Consider the following 19,631-nt stretch of genomic DNA (forward strand, 5'->3'; position numbering starts at 1 on the left):
TTACACTCTACCTCCACTCCTCCCTCAGAACTAAATGGATATGGTGCAAAGAGATTCACAATCAGGGAACACAAATAGAATAGTGCAGTCACAAGTCACCATGGGAGAAAGCCTTATCTGATCTTCATTGGGCTGTGAATGAGACGGACTTTTGTGTGCTGGCCTTTAATGGCTTGAGAGAGTAACAGAAGCTAGTATTAACTGGTTCAAGGCTTTCAGAAAACAGTTGTTTACTTCATCCATGTGGATTGCTGATTCATTTTCCCACTTTGCTTTGTTAATCAATATAATACAGTGTGGGTAAAAGATGACAGGATGGGGTAGGGAAATACTCCATAAGAGCATAAGCTTTGGGTTCTACCAAATCAGAGGTATTTACTAAGCCAGTGTTTCTATCATGAGTCCTGAAGCTCAGTGTAATTATTTCCCCCAATGCTTATCAGAAGAAAACAGTCTCCAACTACCCAGAAGTCAGTATTCTCTCGTTGGCCTACCAAGCAGTCACCATTGTCTGAAGAGCAAATGATTTGCACTGTAAGAGAGGGGATGCTCTCCTCTCTGAAGTACAGTCTGTAATAAACTCTGAGCTGTGCTGGGCAGCTACTGTTTACCTAAGGAGTGTGGCAAGAAGCATGAAAGAGAGATGGGCTGCTGACGACAGTTTATGTTTTTTCTTCGGGACTAGAATTCTGGCTTCAGGGAAAGGGACCATGTCTTCCTTCCCTACCCAGGATTTCCTCTTTTCCCTGGTTACTGCCACCAGCCCTAGGTCAAGGCCCACATCCATCCACTGGCCCTGTCCTTCAGATCAGGTGATGTTAGAAGTGAGAAAACATTTGTAATCTGTAACACACAAGTACACATATGATGGATGAGGCAGCATGGTGCAGAGGGAATCAGAGGTTTGGACAGCAGTTCCACTTGTTTTAAATCTTGGCTCACACCTTCTAACGGAAATGTCTCTCCACTCTGATCCTTGGTTTCCTCTGCTATAAAATGGGATCTATAAAATGGAAACTATAAAACCCAGTCCTCGGGGTGGGATGAAAAATATGTGAGCTAACTGGCCCAGTGTCTGTCAGACTGTCGATGATTAATAAGCATATTGACTTCCTTTTCCTTTCCTCCCCACACAATGTACTCTAAGTGGAACACCTCACCCTTTGCTGTGCTCTGTTTGCTCAGAAGAGTATTGCATGTACAGATCAGGACTTCCCCCGATTATGATTACTAGTCTATACATAGTGAGTTCCTCTGGCTACGTTAGCATAACTGGAATGATACTCATTCCTCATGTGCTACAGATCCCCTTGTATTAAGAAAGAAGGAAACAGAATAGAATGTACCCTCCTTTGGGCTCATAAAACCTAGGTACACACCTACTTTCTAGCTGGCAAGGTTCTTGTCAAATGAGAAATCTCTCTACACTTCCCTTGTATGGAAAAAGTCAGTTTCCCCAGAAACCCCTGTCAAATGGTAAATGTAACACACACAAACAGCATTGCTCCAAGCTATCATTTGTCCTGCTAGCTGCTCTATCTGGCTGTATTTCCAGATGTCTTCAATGCTGGTCCCATCAAGTTTGTGGACAGGATGGAAGCTTGGCTAAGTCATCCATTCGTGGTCCTACTGGAGGGACTCTAGCCAGCCTGACCATGGCAAACATGGTTCTGGCAGGCCTTGCCCTTCTCCCCCATTGCCCCTGCCTTACTAAAAACTGTTAGATTCCACTCCTAAAGCTGATCATCAAGGTCTATTCCCTTATTTGGCCATTTTTTCCCCTTGAGCTGAATAACAAGATTCACCTGTTAAAGTATTGAAGTCCAGCAATCTAAAAACCCCATTGGCTCACCTAATTAACATCTCCAGTTAAAATTAAACACCTCATTCTAATATGGGGTTTCCCCTTTTACCTTTATAAACTGCCATTTTTGCCAGGGGCCACTGGGCCACTCACCTCTGTCTCCTTTCTATCCAGAGGCAGTCTTTTGTCCCTCTGGGATGAATACCTCTTCCTCTGTCCCTTGCTCCCTTCCCCTTCACCCTCATCTTCTATCTCCTGTCTTTGTGTCTTATTCCCAGCCCTTTGTCCCTTTGGGGCAAAGAAATCTCCTTTGTGCTGAGAACATGGTTTGGGGGGGGTCCTGAGTCAATGCCGATCCTTTCACCCCCAACATCTCTCTATGCTTCAATGCATGCTACTTTAAAATACTCTCACTGAGCCGAGGACAGGAAGAAAGCCCATCTTCCTGTAAAGTAGTAGTTCTTGTTATTGTTTAGCATTTGTTTCAGTTCACCCACAAATCCCAGGATGCATCATATGTTTCTGTTAATGTTTAGTGAAATCTCATCCCAATTCAGTGCTGGCCATTTCACAAGTAGAAAAGTCTAGACGTTAACTTAGCAGGTATGAAATATAGCTTATGGGAAAGGTGTCTGAGATATTGGAACCTGGGGAGTCATTGGTTTGAATTTTTGACTGCACGCTAAAAGTCTGACTACCTTGATGTTTGTTTAAACTTGAATTCGATCCCATTAAGGTGTAACGTTACACTGCCATACTCTAAGCTGAGTTTTGCACATTGGAGAGGATATTCACTTACAGTCAGAGCCCTTCAGACATCTGCTTTATTTCACAGCTGTCTATACCCGAGGCTTCATTTTTGGACAGCTACCTTGAAGATTCCTGCTTTCTGCCTTCTTGGAACCAGTTCTTCATTCTCCTGTGAAACTGATGGGCAGAGTCCAAGCACACAGTTCCCAGGAAGAACACTGACTTGGAAGAGAGAGTAAAATAGCATGGAAATCTTATGTTCCAGCTCTGCTCTGACTCACTGGTTCTCTTTGTGTGCTGTCTTGATCATCAAAATCCCCATGTGCCTGCAACGGAACTTGGTTTTCCTGAGTCCCAGCTAGCTTCTCCATCTTTTCCTCCGTGGCCTGGAGACTTTTCCTCAGTCCTTGGACTGGAACACGGTGGACACTTATGTTATGCCTGCTGCATGTTTTCTTCCTCACTTGGGTCTCTTGAGCTGGGGGATCCTGCACAATTTATCTCATGCCTTATTGCAGCTGTTTCCACTCTGCTCCAAAAATGTTTTCTTTACATTCATTTACTCTGTCACTCAGCCTTCTCCTTATGTTGACATATGACTCACTCCCGAGTCTCCTTAGTGTGTAGGTGAGCTGTACAAAGAGCAAACATGTTTGGTTTCTTAAAGCTGCAGTCATGGGAGTGGAGGTTATTTGTAAATTTATTACTCAGAACAATATGCAAATGTACTGTCATGCTTTTCTTTCTTTCTTTCTTTCTTTCTTTCTTTCTTTCTTTCTTTCTTTCTTTCTTTCTTTCTTTCTTTCTTTCTCTCTCTCTCTCTCTCTCTCTCTCTCTCTCTCTCTCTCTCTCTCTCTCTCTCTTTCTTTCTTTCTTTTTTGATTCTGCTTAAGAAGCAAGGGGAGGTTTATTTCTGGGTACTGTTCAAGTTCTAGGCAATGACAGATTACAGAAAGAAAAAGTCTGTTTATCTATCTGCTCCCTTCCTTTAACTTTCTTTACTAATTCCTAAGACTTTGCCATTGTGTTGGCAGAGTGTGTTTTAAAACATCCTAAAGCAGGCCAGCATAGTCTGTGAGAACAATTCCACCTTCATTAAACTCTCACTCAGTGGAACTACATCTCACCACTCCCTGCAATTTTGTTTCCTAATTTCACCCTTTCCTTCTAGATAGAAGCTGAAGAACACGTCACTTTGCTTTTTTTGTTGTGGATTTTAAGACCTGGAGGAAAACTTAGAGATTGACTCATCCACCTCTCCACATTTTCAGACACATTTCAGACACAAAATGGGAGTACATTTTAGGAAGATATCTCTTACATTCTAAGAGACTGGACTATTGGTTGATATCACAAGTAAATTAATAGCATACCTTGAGGTCACTGAAGACTTCTGTCCTGCTGTGTCCTCAGCCTGTTTGTTTAGCATGCTTTTAAGAGAACAGTGTAACAGCCAACTTTACTTGCCTTGGATTTTTCATGTACTCAACTTTTACAACCTAAGCTATTACTTAACTTTAATCTTAAATTTTGTACTCTTCCTTGCCCCGACTCAGATTGATGTATGTATATATGTATGTTTGTATGTATGTATGTGTAAGTATGTGTGTTTATGTATGTTTGCGTGTATGCATGTGTATATATGTATGTGTACATATGTATGTATATATATGGTTATTGTAATCATTTGCTGAAAACAGTCAATCAATATTGTACAATATATATCTGCTATGAATGTTGAAAACAGTGTGGGTATAACTTGATAGCCTGTCTTTGCAGTGATATTTGCCTTTCCAAGTGATTCAGGGTCAGTTGGGGTCAGCAGAGTTAGTAACTTAGTCCTTTGTTAACTTAAAGATTTCTCTAAGTGTTCCTCATTCCTTCCCCATCTGACGCTTTCTGTGCATGCAAAACCCTTTGTTCAGGATGGATAGAAGACGCAGGAGTCAAATTAGTCCAAGTGGCTGTGCTGACTTTTCTTAAAGGCACACCTGAGCCTTCTGGTGCATCTGGGACAATCTGGAATGCATTGAACCAACCCAAGACACCAAAGCTCCCGGTGGCTTAGTTCCTTAGTTTTCACAAAGCTGATTTTGCAAAATCAGAGTTAAAGCTCAGTTCTTGTTCTTTCTTTCCTCTGCTGCGTAATAAACATCCAAACAAAAGCAAGGTTGAGTGGTGTTCACATTACAGTACATCATCGAGGGACACTAAGGCAGGAACCTACAGGGAGGAACTGAAGCAGAGACCATGGAGGAACAATGCCTATTGGCTTGTTTTACATGGCTTGCTCAGCCTGATGTCTTATGCCTCCCAAGTCCATCTTCCTGTCCCTCCTCTCTTATCAATCACTAATCAAGAAAATGTCCTACAGACTTGCCTATAGTCAATCTGATAGAAACATTTTTTTCAATTGAGTTTTCTCTTTCCAGATGACTCTAGCTCATATAAAGTTGAACAAAAAGTAGCCAGTGCATACCACTAGATAGCCAGCCCATATCCCATGTCCTCTATGCTGTTCAAGGACACTGAGACTTTCATTTGCTATTGTTGCGAGTGATACATCTGTGAAGGGAAAGATATCCAGGGAAAGGAAGCCAGGCTATACCTAGAGCAGGAACAGGACAGTTCTGGAGGCTGGAGTCACAACAGGACAGCTCAGCCCTGGAGGGAGAGGTATCCCGACTTGTCCGGAAATCAGGTGATACTTAAAGCTGGGGTGCCCGCAGGATATAGCAATCCTGCTCCTTTCTTAGAGAGAGCCCTTACAGCTGAGCTTTGCTCCAACCCCCTTAAGGGGCTTCCCAGCAGAGCTCTGCTGCTTCTCTCCCGCCCAAGATGTTGCTTCTTCAGCTTCACTCTGCTAAAGGGGAAACCCCTGCAGAAATGTAACCATCTCCTCCAGCTCCCGCGAATGAAGATCCTTACCTAAGACTCTTTTAAGAGATTTATTTGGGAAGGAGTCGTCCAGGACAGTGGATGCCTCTGCCAGGGTGGGAAAGCAGAGCCGACAACTGAACAGGCACAGAGGCTTTTATATAGGGCTTCTTATGGGTGGAGTTTCTCCAGGGAGAAGATTTTTCTGCTCAGGGATTGGTTATTTTTCCTGCTCAGGGATTGGTTAATTTCATTGGTCAGGGGCAGAGATGGCTCTGATTTCAGAGCCAAACTGTATTTCTTTCACTGATCCTTTTTAGCTATTTAGCTCCAGTTTTAGGACCAGGGTGTATTTGTTTCACTAGCTTTGATTCTAGGGACAAAGTGTGTTTGTTTGGCACTGGTTTCAGGGTCAGGTTATGTTTCTTAGGTTTTGGGTTCAGGGCTAAAGTGTTTCTTTCACTGGCTCAGGTCTCAGGGCCAGTGTATGTTTCTTTCACTGGCTTTGGTTCCAGGGCCAGAGTGCTAGAATTCATGCTCAGAGACTGGTTAGCTTCCTGCTCAGGGACTGGTTGGTTTTCTTGCTCAGGAATTGGTTGATTTCATTGGTAAATTGGTTGGGGTAGAGTTGACTCTGATTTCAGGACCAAACTGTGTTTTGTTTTGTTTTTTTTCACTGTCTCTTTTTAGCTCTAGTTTTAGGCCTAGGGTATATTTCTTTCACTGGCTCTGATTCTAGGGACAAAGTATGTTTCTTTGGCTCTGGTTTCAGGGTCAGGACATGTTCTTTGGTTCTGGGTTCAGGGCTAAAGTGTTTCTTTCACAGGCTCAGGTCCCAGGACCAGGGTGGGTTTCTTTCACTAGCTCTGGTTTCAGGGCCAGGGTGGGTTTCTTTGGCTGGCCCCATTTCTCTACAATTGTCTCTGTTCTTCTGTGAGACAATTTTCTTCTTAAGGTGTGTGACTCAGATGAGTGATGGGCCTCAGTGACAATCCTGTTGTTTTGATTGCACTTTTGATGCACAGGACACTTGAGAGGCCAAGTGGGATCTACTAGATACCTTCTCACTGCCCTGCATCCGTCACCATTCCTAGTGCCCAGAAATTTCTTCATAAACAGTTGTGTGTAGATGTAACCAACCATCTTATTAAATAAGAAACATAGAACCAATGTAAAAGAGAAAGCTGAGAGGTCAGAGCTCAGAGCTAAAATCTTACCCTTCCTCCTGCGGTGCTCCTAGCTTCCAGAAAGAGAGCTATTTCCTGTGTGTATGTCTTTAAATTGTCTTTCTGTTCTGCCTTCTCATTGGTTGTAAACTCAAACAGATGACTGCCTCGTCACTGTCTGAATGTACAGCCCTCTAGGTCTTAAAGGTGTATGTCTCCAATGCTGGCTGTATCCCTGAACACACAGAGATGTATGGGATTAAAGGCATGCGCCACCACCGCCATGCTCTTTCTATGGCTCTAATAGCTCTGACCCCTGGGCAACTTTATTTATTAACATACAATTAAAATCACATTTCAGTACAAATAAAATACCATCATAGTTGTGGAAAAAAATGAATGGAAGAAAGAAAAAACTTGCTTTGCTTCTCTGTTGTGAGCTGTGAGTTGAGAAAAGAAGGCAGAGAGCTTTCGTACTGCCAAGGGCAATGCTGTCATGAAGGAAAAAGCACAGACAGGAAACAGTTATGTGCAAAACTCTATTTAATTGCCAAAATGAAAGTGCTCTAAGTTCAGAAAATAAAAAATACCATAACTAGCAACTACAAAAATAAGACTGTAGATAAACACCAAGGCATTCTGTGAAGAACAGGGTCTATGTCTTAAGTTCATAACGTACCTTCCTGACAAACCACACACACACACACACACACACACACACACACACACACACACACACACACGAAATAACTTTCAGTAAAGAAAAAAAGGGAAATATTCTGTGACCTGGAAACTAAAACAGAATGAAAGAAGTTGACTGAATCATGAAAGCAAATACACCAACACCAGCCATAGTTTTTAATGCTTTTTTAAAATTCAATTGTTTTATTCTGTAGTTTCTTAGATGTGCCACAAGACTTTTGTCTCACTGTTGAAGACTTTTCTAAATATGGCAGATACATGCCATATTAACAACTTTCTTATAAAACAGATGCTCTCTCATTATGGAGAGGGTGTGTGGGCTGGCTAGTTTTATGTCAACTGGGCACAAGCTAGAGTCATCTGAGAGAAGGGAACCTCAATGCAGAAAAATGAGTCCATAAGATCAGGCTGTAGGTAAACCTGTAGGGCATTTTTTAAATTAATAATTGATGTGGCAGTGCCCAGCCCATGGTGGGTGGGACCACACCTGGATAGGAGGCCCTAAAGATGTATAAGATAGCAGGCTGATCAAGTCAGTAAGCAACCCTCCTCCATGGCCTCTACATCATCTCCTGCCTCCAGATTCCTTTCTGTTTTGAAGTACCATCCTGCCTTTCCTCAGTGATGGACTGTGTTGTGGAACTGTGAGCTTAAAAAGGAACTCTTTAGTCCCTAAGTTGGTTTTGGTCATGGTGTTTTATCACAGCAACAAAAAACCTAACTAAGACTGAAGGGCAAATGCATTTCTTTGTCATTAAACTGTAATATCACTGCTTTCCCCAGTCAATGGTTCAGATCGATAGTCAGAGATGACACATCTCTAAGGTGCAGTCTGCCTGCCCTAGACACCCAGGCTCTGCATTGAACTTGAAGATGCTAAGTGTCCTTGTCTTTATTTCATCTTTGACATCAGTTTTCACATCTAGAAAAGGAAAACTCTGTTCCAGGGCCTGAATTACCTCAGGCATTGGGCCAAGAGTTAGAAGGCCTGCCTTAGACTCTGGCTATGTACCTTGAGCAGCTAAATTAAATTTCTTGAGCCTACAGTTTCCTCATGTGATAAATTAGAACTCGATTACAAGACTGCATCCTTTCAAGTATTAGTGAAAGCTTTTTATGTTTTAAAGCAGAATATATTGAAAACCAGGATTGGAATGTAAGAAGTTCCCTGATCCAACTTCAGAAGGAGAGGCCATGAGGAAGTTATAGGTTGGAGGACCCAGATGTGATGACTCCTTAAACGTTTAATTTTTCCCCAAGAGACTTTCATCTTTTTGTTCCCATCAGGACATAAACAGCTCCTGGAGACACAAAATTCTGGGCACAGCATCCCAGATCTAGGCACTGATTTGACAAAGCAATCCCTGGTTACAAGGTGGGCTAGGCCTTATCAAATGTGTCTCCCTAGAAGCAGAATTTCAGGAGAGGACACTAAGAGAACACCCAGGCTGAAATGTATGCCTGGGGAAGTCCTAGCTGTAAATCTAAGGGAAGAAAAAACTCATGATATTGCCCATGATTTTGGGGGGCTAGGAATTTTCATGTGGCTCAGTGGGAATGGCCTATCCATGCTCTCGATGGTACCTATTGCAGAGGCTCCTAAGCATCCAAAATGATTCTACACACATGTGGAATCTGGTGTTATCTGTCAGACAGAGGATCATGTTCTAGATCTATGCTTTGCTTTTCCTGCACTATTCAACTACTTTACTCTCTTAGACATACCCCTGTCTTAGACACTATTGCTAGAGACTCAGCCTAGACCCTGGGCCTTCATGCCTCCTCCTGTCTATAGAGGACTTGGAATAAATACTTTAACTCTCTTTGACATGAGACTGGGTTTTGGTGAATTATTTTCTCCAACCATATTTCTTTTCTTCCTTGAGTAAAGAATAATCCCCCCACACAATGACTCTGAAATCCAGAATATGAATAGATGATAAAACATTATAGACTTTCAAATCTCACAAAGTTACTATGACTGTGACTCCTTATAGCTGCTTTTGAAAAATTTGGAGCCACAGTTTCTCCATTAAGAAACTGAGTGTGGTGACTCATGCCTGTGATTTTAGTACTTGAGAGGCTGAGGATTAGCATGAATCTGAAGCTAGGCTGAGCTACATAGTGAGTTCCAGGACACTCTGTGTTATAAGGTGCAGACTTAATTTTAAAAAAAAAGACAAAAGAAAAAACAACCAAAGGAATGTCATGAGAGTTAACCTCAGTAAAATTTGTGATATATAGAGGATGCAGGACATAACAGGACCCCACCAATAGGGTCTTTTTTTCTTATTCTTTCTAAAAGACTCCATCCTTCTAAGACTTTATTGCATCCCCTCTGGGACTGAACAGTTCACATATTCCCAGCACCGTGAGTTTCCCATAATATGTCTTGATGTGTAATAGTGCTTAAAATTTGCCCTTGGGGAGAGAGGGAATCAGTGTAAGGGCGTACGGTATAAACACTGAGACCTGGCATCACTTCTAACTCACTGCTGTAGCAGGGGCCTAAGACCCTCGGCTCCTTATCGCATGAAGGAATAAAATTACACAGCTTCAGATGCTTCACTCTCAGTGAGAGCACGGACTCTAATAAGGAAAAGCAGCGAGAAAAGGGATTTCACTTTTCTCATATTCATTAAAGGAGAAAGACAGACTACCAACCCCATTTTTGCCTCCCTCCATGCTATGCAGCAAAAAAAGTGAAAGCCACGTGGAATTAATGAAAGCTGAAGACTAAACTTTGGAGATGAAAATCATATATTTCTTCACCTATTTCCTAACAGGTTCTCAACTTTTACCCCCACTAACCCAGAGCCTCTTTTCGACTCTTGCATTTTTGATGCCTGAAACAAAATAGTGAACATGACTCCTTCCTCTCCTCAGGTAGGAAGCAGTATTTATAGCTCATAGAGAGTTCCTGTGCTTGGCTCCAGGGCTGACTGAGCCGATTCTTGCTAACACTTTGAAGGATGTGTTTTTTTGTATCATGACTCTTAACACAACTCTCTCATCCAAACAGCTTGCCTACCAGCATGTGTTGCCTTCTTTTTCTAGAGAACCCCAGACTCTGATTGCTAATGAACTTTAAAGCGAGAGCACCGTGAGCTTGGCCAGTGTTCCGGAACCATTCGTGAAACACCACGTTTTATAAGCAGATGGTGTAACGATCCAGCTTTCGGGGCTCTCACTTTTAATTACACCCCTCGAAGTGCTGCCTCATGCTTAGATAGAGCAGCAGGTGAGATCACAGATCCAAGAAACGACTCTAACAACAGAGAATTTATGCTCTTGGGAAGTCTAGAACCATTATGAAACCGTCGTAATTTTTAACTCTGTGCTCTGTTTTAGAGGCAAGGTAGACTTCATGACTCATTGAGGATGCCAAGATCCTCAGATGTCCAACAAGCTCATACAAATTGATGTAGCATTTTAGTTGATCAACTGTTAGTTGGTCCCATTAATGCAGAACCCACACATATGGAGAGGCAGCTGATTTCTCTTTGCTAGTGATTAAATGCAAGACTGCTTCATATTCTATTTTAATTAAAATTTTTAATGAAATAGATTTTGATTGTATTTATTTATCTCCACCTCCTTACCTCCTTACCCACCCACCTTTATGTTCTTTCTCTCTCTCCTTCAAAAAAGAAATTATAAAAAATCAAAACAAACAAAACCCAGTAACGCCCCCCTCCTCCAAAAAAAGGCCAAATGAAGCGAGGATCAGATTCTCTGTAGAAAGATTGTTAAGAGCCAGAGATGGTGAATGACTCCAAGGAAAGTGTCTTCTAGACATAACAAGTGTGATGCACACATGGACTCACAGGGGCTGTGTAGCATGCACAGGGCCTGCACAGGTGTAAGCCAGAAGTGGTCCAGCACTGAAAGAGGGGAGGGGACACAGGATCCCACTCCTAACCAAGAAGCTGTCTGCAACCGATATGTGCTGGCAAAGGAATCACTTTTCTCCAATGGAGTCTACTTGGTCTATCAACCACACTCCAGGACAGGCACTGTACCCAGGAGTAGTTGACCAACACAAAACAAACTCCGTATTTTTGTGTTTTGTTTCTATGTATTTAAAAGAATCACTGGTTTACTCATAATACTTAGTAAAGTATAAGTCTAGTTGAGCAGTCACTTTATCATGTAGGCAATATTGAAGAGAAAAAAATAAACACATGGTTAGTACAGTTTTCTCCCAATTATTTCTGTCCACTACTAGTTGACCCCAGTGATACAGAATCCACAAATATGGAGAGCCAGGTACTTTTGCTTTGCAGATTATCAAATTTTAACTAAAATACCTATGATAAATTGGTTATTATCTTGAAAAATTTATTCTGTAACAGCAGCAGAGTAAAAACTCTCTCTCATGTAACTATAAGTTGACAAGTATTGTTGAGAGAGATTTGTGCTCTACATCACAACACACGAAAGGATGTACAACTTTGTACTAGTTCTGATACTTAAAAAAAATAAACTTAAAGAAATAGTTAGAGCCATGTTCAACAATCTCATGGCTAGATATTTTGAAATTATTATCTTTAACAATGAAATGTAGAAAATGGCTGTGATATGAAATTATTTAAATAAACTAAGGGATATCCATTAAAATATGCCTATCAAAAGGAACTTTTAGAATAGATGAGAAAAAAATACTTTTTATAGGAAAAAATTATAAAGAAAAAGTGCAAAGGTCAAAGGTCATTTGAGGAAAGTAAACAAACTTATTTATATAATACATGTGTATGTAAATGTGTATATCCACATATATGCATAGTTTTATTTATTCTATTTGTTTGATAATTTAATACATTTATAAATATTTTTTCTGTTTACTCTTAGCCCCACCCTGTTTTATTCCCCTCATATCCCTGTTATTCTCATATCCTCCTTTCAGGTTCCTTTCTTATATTGATGCATTTTTGGTTTTGGTTTTTATGAGTCTCTGGTTTCAGGAGGAACTATCTCATGCATCCTGGCGGGCTCACTGTGGGCAAAACTGAAGACGATGATTATCCCTCCACCAAAATATATCAATTGCACATAATTAGCAGGGAGGATTGGGACCCTAATGGCCCCTGTCCCATCCATAATGCACTGTTGACACACCCAGTCTTGGGCAGGCTTAATGCAGGTAACCAAAGCTGTTTTGAGATTATGTTTGTAATGGTCATGTCATGTGATGAACATAGTATTTCACATTGCTCTGTTTTCTTGATCATGTGTTCTTTCCATAATGTACTTTGATTCTTAGAAAGGGAGGTATGTATGTCTTATTTAGGGCTAAGCACTAGACTGTCACTTATTCTAAACATCTTAAAGAGCCATGACCTTCTGTATAAACCAAAGTTCATTTTAAAGAGACACTTCTTTAATTATGGAGGAGAATAGAATTTTTCTATGGATATAGATACAAACATTTAGATTTGCAACTTGGTGCAATATCAATTTAGTTGAATAATACTAGTGAGGGTACACCTAGGGTCTAAAACCTCCTTAGCCATGTTTTTGTTTGTTTGTTTGTTGGTTGGTTGGTTTTTCTTTTTCTTTCTTTCTTTTAGTAGATTTAGTATCAGGTATATATTCTTTTGCATGGAGCAAGCATCAAATTTAATGTGGTAGTTAGTAGTTTATGGTGATATTTTATTTGTGCTGAAATGTGATTTTATTTGTATGTTAATAAATAAAAGTGCCTGGGGGTCAGAGCTAATAGCAAGCCATTTACCAGAAGTCTGGCAGTGGTAGCACATGCCCTTAATCCCAATCACATGACAGGCAGATCTCTGTGTGTTCAAGGATACAGCCAGCATGGAGACACTCGCCTATAATCTCAATACCAACCATAGAGACCTGGAGGTCTGTATAGACAGGCAGTGATGAGGAGGTCATGTGGTTGGGTTTACAACCAATGAGAAGGCAGAACAGAAAGTCAATAAAAAGACAGACACACAGGAAGTAGGTCTCTTCCTGAGGGGAAGGACGACAGTGACAGCGACAGTGAGGGATAAGAAGGCGGTCTTGGTCTTAGCTCTTGGCTGCTGCTCTGACCTCTTGGGCTTTTAACGCTGCATTTGGCTCTGTGTTTCTGATTTAATAAAACTGTTCAGAATTACATCTACAGTAGTTGGTTACCCCATAACGGTTGGGCCACTCTTGCACCTGTGGGAACATCATGCTTAGCAAGATAGTATTTGTAGTTCATAGAGTTCACATATTGGTGAGACCATTGATGCCTTATTTTCCTAAGCAGGTTTCAACTCCTTATTAGTGAGTGTTCTATTGCTGTGAAGAGATACCATCACCAAGGCAACTCTTCTTATAAAATGAACCATTTAATTGGGGGCTTGCTTCCAGTTTCAGAGGGTTAGTCCATTATCATCACGATGTAAAACAATCAGGCATGGTGCTAGGGTAGTAGTTGAGAGTTTTATATCATGTTCCACAGGAAGCATTCAGAGAGGGAGGGAGACACGGGTGCGAGCCTAGGCCTAGTGTGGGTTTTTTTTTTTTTTTTTTTTGCTTAGCACCATCTAGCTTTTCAACATATGTGTTTTGAGTTAAATTTAGACGTCCCCCCATAATCTCAATTTGATGTGCTTGATCCCCAGATTGTTGAACTTTTTTGATGGCTGCTGAGAATTTGGGAGGCAGCATCTTGATGGCAGAAGTTGGTTACTGGGATTAGAACTTTGTAGGTTATACCTTCCCTTCATTCAGCCTGTGCTTTCTGCTTCCTTGGCTGTGCCATGTAAACAAGCTTCTACCTCACACCCCAAGTATTATGAATGGAACAATTCTTCCATTTTCCCCACTATGAGGGACTGAGATTTCTCTGAGCCATGAACCAAAGCAAATTTTCCCTTGGCATTGTTTTAGTGAGGTGTTTTGTCACAGTAGCACAGGAAGTAACTAACTCAGTGCGAAGTGTGATACAGGTGTGTATGTGACACGAGTACTCTTCTTCAGACCATTGCAGCCAGGCCGGTTTGCTGCTTTACTCTGCTTCTCTCCAGTTAGTCTTGTATCAAATAGAAACTATGACCTAAGCAGACCATGTCACTGTCTTGCTAACTACTCCCAGTGCCATCAGTCTTCATTTAGAATAATGGATCAAAACCTATCGTGATGTGTGCCATGATTCCTGTTTATCTTGTTTGTCTCTAATATACTGATGTTCTTTCTCACATGAGCAATGACTAACACTAGGCTAAATGGCTCAGATGAACCGTGAGGTTCCAATCTGCAGGTAAAGCACTGTGTAGGTTGTTCCCAGAGACATGCAAAAATGCCAGGCAACGAGGATATCAGCTCACGCACCCCTACTCCATCACCAAGGAGACAGAGATGACCTGACTGTGGGTAGGGGTAACGGTGAGGGTAAAGAAATAACAGCAGAGGCCCCAAACATGATTTGTTGCTCTGGAGGTGGCAGGGATCTTTGGCAGTTGATAAACTGGGGTTTTAAAGATTCAGTGGATCTGATTGGAAGATGCAGCCCAAGGGATCTCAGTATATGATCTTCATGCTATAGAAAAATCCTTATTTAGCTAGAGTTATTTCCATTTCTATGTGTGCCTGATATCACATGTTAAGCATTAAAGAGAGCAAAATGTCCCTTTAGTTCTGTGTGCAGTGATCTGTTTACTCCAAACTGGGGCTTCCTATAACAAGACTGTATCATTTAATACTAGAAAAAGAAGAAAGAGTGGGAAAAAGTCAGAGTTTATGAATTTTAGCTCTCTTTTATATTGAAAATTTTATTTATTTTTCTGATTATAAAAACATTTTTTGAAGTAGCAGCCAAATAAAGAAATTTAAAATTTCTTCTAACCTTGAAAATGAGAGGCAAATATATATATATATATATATATATATATATATATATATATATATATATATATATATATATTTAAAATGTTTGTACCTATGTGTATGTTTCTATATTGTTTGTATAAAATTGTGTGTGTGTATGTATCATATATATGTCAAAACAACATAATGTATATTATCTATGTACATACTACACACACACACACACACACACACACACACACACACAAGATTGTATGGACACTAATGGCCCATTTACTAGGATACAATGGTCTTCATAGAAATCCAGCAAGTTTCCATGGTTCCAGGTAACAAGGTGATTTTCCAACCTCTCTTCATCTGTCTTCCGTTTTCCCAGAAGGGCCTTTTCCTGACCTTCAGTTACAGAGGAAGAGACACAGAAAGGATGAAAGCCTAGCCATTTCTCTTTTTTAAAAATTTTATTCTTTTCTCATACATCACATCCCCACTGCAGTTTCCCTTCCCTCTACTCCCCTGATCTCCCCTCCTTTCCTTCTCCCCCAGATCTATTCATCCTCTGTTTTCCATGAAAAAAGAAAAGGAAGATCATGCCTCCCAGGGATATCCACTGAACGTGGCCTAACAAGTTACAAGACTAGACACAAACCCTCAATTCAAGGCTGGTTGACAAGGCCCCCTGTAGAAGAAAAGGGTCCCAAGTGCAGGCAAAAGAGATACACCCTCACTGCTACTGTTGGGAGTCCCACAAGAACAATAAGCTACACAAACACAAGGTACATGCAGAGGATCTTGCTCAGACTCATACAGGGTCTGTGTTTGTTGCTTCAGTCTCTGTGAGTCCCTATGAGCCCTGTTTACTTGATTCTGTGGGTTGTATTCTCATAGAATTCTCAACCTCTGGCTCCTACCATCCTTTCTCCCACTCTTCTATGAAGTTTCCCTGGCTCTGCCTTGTGTTTGACTGTGGGTCTCTGCATCTGATCCCATCAGTTGCTGAATGATGCCCCTCTGATGGCGATTGGGCTAGGAACTGATCTATGAGAATAGCAGAAGAACATGAGGAATCATTTCATTGACTTTTTTTTTTTTTTTTTGCCAGTCATGTTTGGTTCTATCCTGGGTCTCTGGGCTCTCCTGCCTCTGGTTCCTGGCCATTCAAGTGTGTGGTCCCTCTCAGCTTCCATGGGTCTCAAGTTGGACCAGTCCCACAAATTCTGCACCACTATTACCCCAGCACATCTCGCAGGCAGGATAGATTTAGGTCAAAGGTTTTGTGGCTGGGTTGGTATCTGAGTCCTAGTGCTAGGAGCCTTGCCTAATTAAAGAAGATAGCCAGTTTGGGCTCTGTAGCCTCATTACTAGGAGACTTTGCTAGAGTCACTCTCATAGATTCCAGGGAGTTTCCACAGCACTATGTTTCTACATCACCCCCAAAATGTCCCCTAATTCCAGTAGTGTCTCCCAGTACTCTCTCTCTCTCTCCATCCCCCCACCTAGTCCCTCCTCTTTCCATTCCCATCCCATGCCCCCAGTACACCTGAAAAATCTATGCTCAGCCATCATTTAACACAGGAACTAATCTTCATTTGGATTAGATAAAAAGGAACACAGCAGAGAAGTTCCTGCTTAGAAGACAAAGAAAGAATTTGCTGTCTTCCTAACCTCTGAAGAACCTGGGAAAGGGAGTGATCTGCCACCAGCCCTAGCATTTACTTCTGTCAGTCCTCACAGATTACATGAATGAGGTAACTAAGGCTCAGAAAGCATACGAAATCATTTCAATCTCTTGGTTGAAAAGCATCAAGTTGGGGTGTGTACTCAACTTCACGAGTCCACACACACACACACACACACACACACACACACACACACACACACACGGTTTAACCAACTTTCAACTCTACAACAGTCATGGCTGAGGTCTGGCCATCCTCTCTAGCAGAGGAAAAATGAAAGGAACTAAATCCAACCAAGCTGCAGAGGATGTGTGATAACTGGCTTCTTCAGCAGGAAAAGGAACTCGGATGAGAAATCAGAGAAACTAGAGTATCTCCAGCACAAAGTGGCTGTCAATCCAGGGCTGGGCCAGGGGCCACCCGTAATTAGCAAATACATCAGAGAAAGGACCGCAGTCCTGGGGATGTTTCTGGAGAGAAGAGATTTGGGGGAAGTTCTGGTTTGGAGCACAGGATGCTGTCAACACCCAAGCAGCGCCCACAATTCTGCTCAGCCCACACTAGTGTGGAATTTTGTTTCCGCACACGTGTTCTGGTGGCCGCTCCTTCAGCATCCTACCTCAGCTTCCAGGAGGGATGAGGGAAGAGAGTAAAAAGCAAACAAGTGCACGTTTGCAGATTTGGCATCTTCAGAAAAAGTGTGTGTGTGTGTGTGTGTGTGTGTGTGTGTGTGTGTGTGTGTGTGTGTGTGTGACTTTGTGATCACCTTCTGAAAACAGCTGGAAAATGTTTCTTTCTTAACATTTCCAAGTCCCACAGTCATCTGATAACAGAGGGAAGGGAGGCTGCCAGACAGACCCCCAGCATTGCCTCTCTCAGGGGCTTGCCGGCCATCTTCTGAGATGGTTTCTCTTCAGGCTCACAGTCAACACTCTGTCTCCACCTTTACTCTCTTTTTCCATTAGGCCACAGTGTCCCACAGCGACAATGTCATTTGGGCGGGGACGAGGAGGATGGAAAGAAAGGCCAAAGCATCATCTAGCCTAGCCTGCCTCTACTTCCGCCTCTCTGGGGCTCCTGTGTTTTTCTGCACCATGTGCAATTTACTACAAGCTAGAATAGATCGAAGCGCCACAGAAAATAAATCACTGCTACTCGCAGAGAACTCTTAGTGTTTAATTAACCCCTGGACCTCAAACAACACTCTGTAAATTCTCTGTTGCTGAACAGCAGAATGGTGACGGTAGTCCTTTGTTCTGGGATGTGAGTTGCTTTGGTTAAAAAGACACACTCCTTGCCTATTCTCAGCACTGACTGCGAAGCTGGTCTCCAGATGGTTTAAAGATAAAATAAGGCAGGTTGTTTCTGCCCTCTGTCAAGATCAAAACCCATCCAAAGAGAGTGAGTAGCCCTTGTCTCCTAATGGTTCCGAGTCAGTGTATTACCCGAACTCTCCCCAGGCTCCTGTGGCTGAGATGGGAAAGAACACTGCTGGGTCAGATGTTCTGCGCACCTCAGGGGGCTCTCTCTGGTTAGTGAATTATTTAGGCTCCTTTAGAATTCTCAGGCATCTCTATCTTCAGAAACCCAGCATCCTCTGGTGAAAGCTTTGAATTTGCAGTCACTTCAGAGAGCCTTCTCTAAGGGACTGAGTCTGTGGCTGCAGATCAACGACAGAAGGGAAGTCTCTTTTGTGAACCTCCCAAGTCCAGAAGTAGATTCCAAAAATTCTTTCTTCTGAGAGTGAGTCCTGAGCAGCTTCATCTGGGAGGGGAGAATTTAGAGACTCTAAAGCTCTTATCATTCACCTCTTATGGGTCAGAGACTCCTTGAAATGCTCCCCAAATCTTTGAATCCTCTGTCTAGACACAGGAATGCCTCCAGGGACCTCCCTTTAATTATTCCTGCAGTACTGTTGAAACCCAGGCCCATAATACTTGCTCTGTTTGGACAATTATTGCACTGGTCAAAGTGTGGCCACCTGTCACAGGCTGAGAGAAGATGCAGTGAGGAGGGAAGGCTGAAAAATGCCTTTAGAAGCCAGAACCGGGGTTTGGGAGAAGAGAACAGGGGTAATGCCATGCCTGATTTCTGCTCTGTGGCCTTCCAGTCTTCAGAACTGGGCTGTTAACCATCCCTGTCTCTGGAGAACATGGACCCTGGCTAGGTCCTGCTTTGCGCTCACTCACGGTCCAGGTGGAGGTCTCAGAACTCAATCTGTGGCCCTTCTCTAGGGACAAACCACTCCTACATCTATCTACAGGCTGGCGCCAATTGCATCACTGTGTTCCACTCCCTTTGGGGGTTTTTGAGTCCTGTCCCCAAGATATGAAAGGACTTTGAACATTTTTTCCCTCACAGCCCATGTCTACCATTTCTGATCCTAGACATAGTCTGCTCAGCTGAGTCTAGGAGAGGGAGAAACATCAGGATACACAATGACTAAAGTCCAGGGCCTCTCGTAAAATACACTACATTTCAATCCCTTTTTGCCTTCTCTACTTTCCTCTTGAGACATTCTTTTGTCATATTCTCTCAGATGTGTGGCCATGTTCTAGTCTTGAAGACGTTTTTGATCCAGTGGTACAGAGGGAAATAGAGTGCAGAGTGCACCCCCACCCTGGGTTCAGCAGTGGGGGGACTGGGATGCACCGTGTCTCCAGCAGAGAGCCCTGGCTTTGCGAACAATCCCTCTGAGCAATCCTGATGGGAGGGAGGGTGCTTCTCATGGAGACAGCCTCTTGGCCTTCCCTTTTATAGACCTTTGAGAATCTAATGAAATGGGGGAAGATAAGGACAGATTAGTCAGAGGAGGAGGAGGGCAAGGATGGAAAG

The sequence above is a fragment of the Peromyscus maniculatus genome, chromosome 7 (genome assembly GCF_049852395.1).
Source record: "Peromyscus maniculatus bairdii isolate BWxNUB_F1_BW_parent chromosome 7, HU_Pman_BW_mat_3.1, whole genome shotgun sequence".
NCBI classification, from domain to species: Eukaryota; Metazoa; Chordata; class Mammalia; order Rodentia; family Cricetidae; genus Peromyscus; species Peromyscus maniculatus.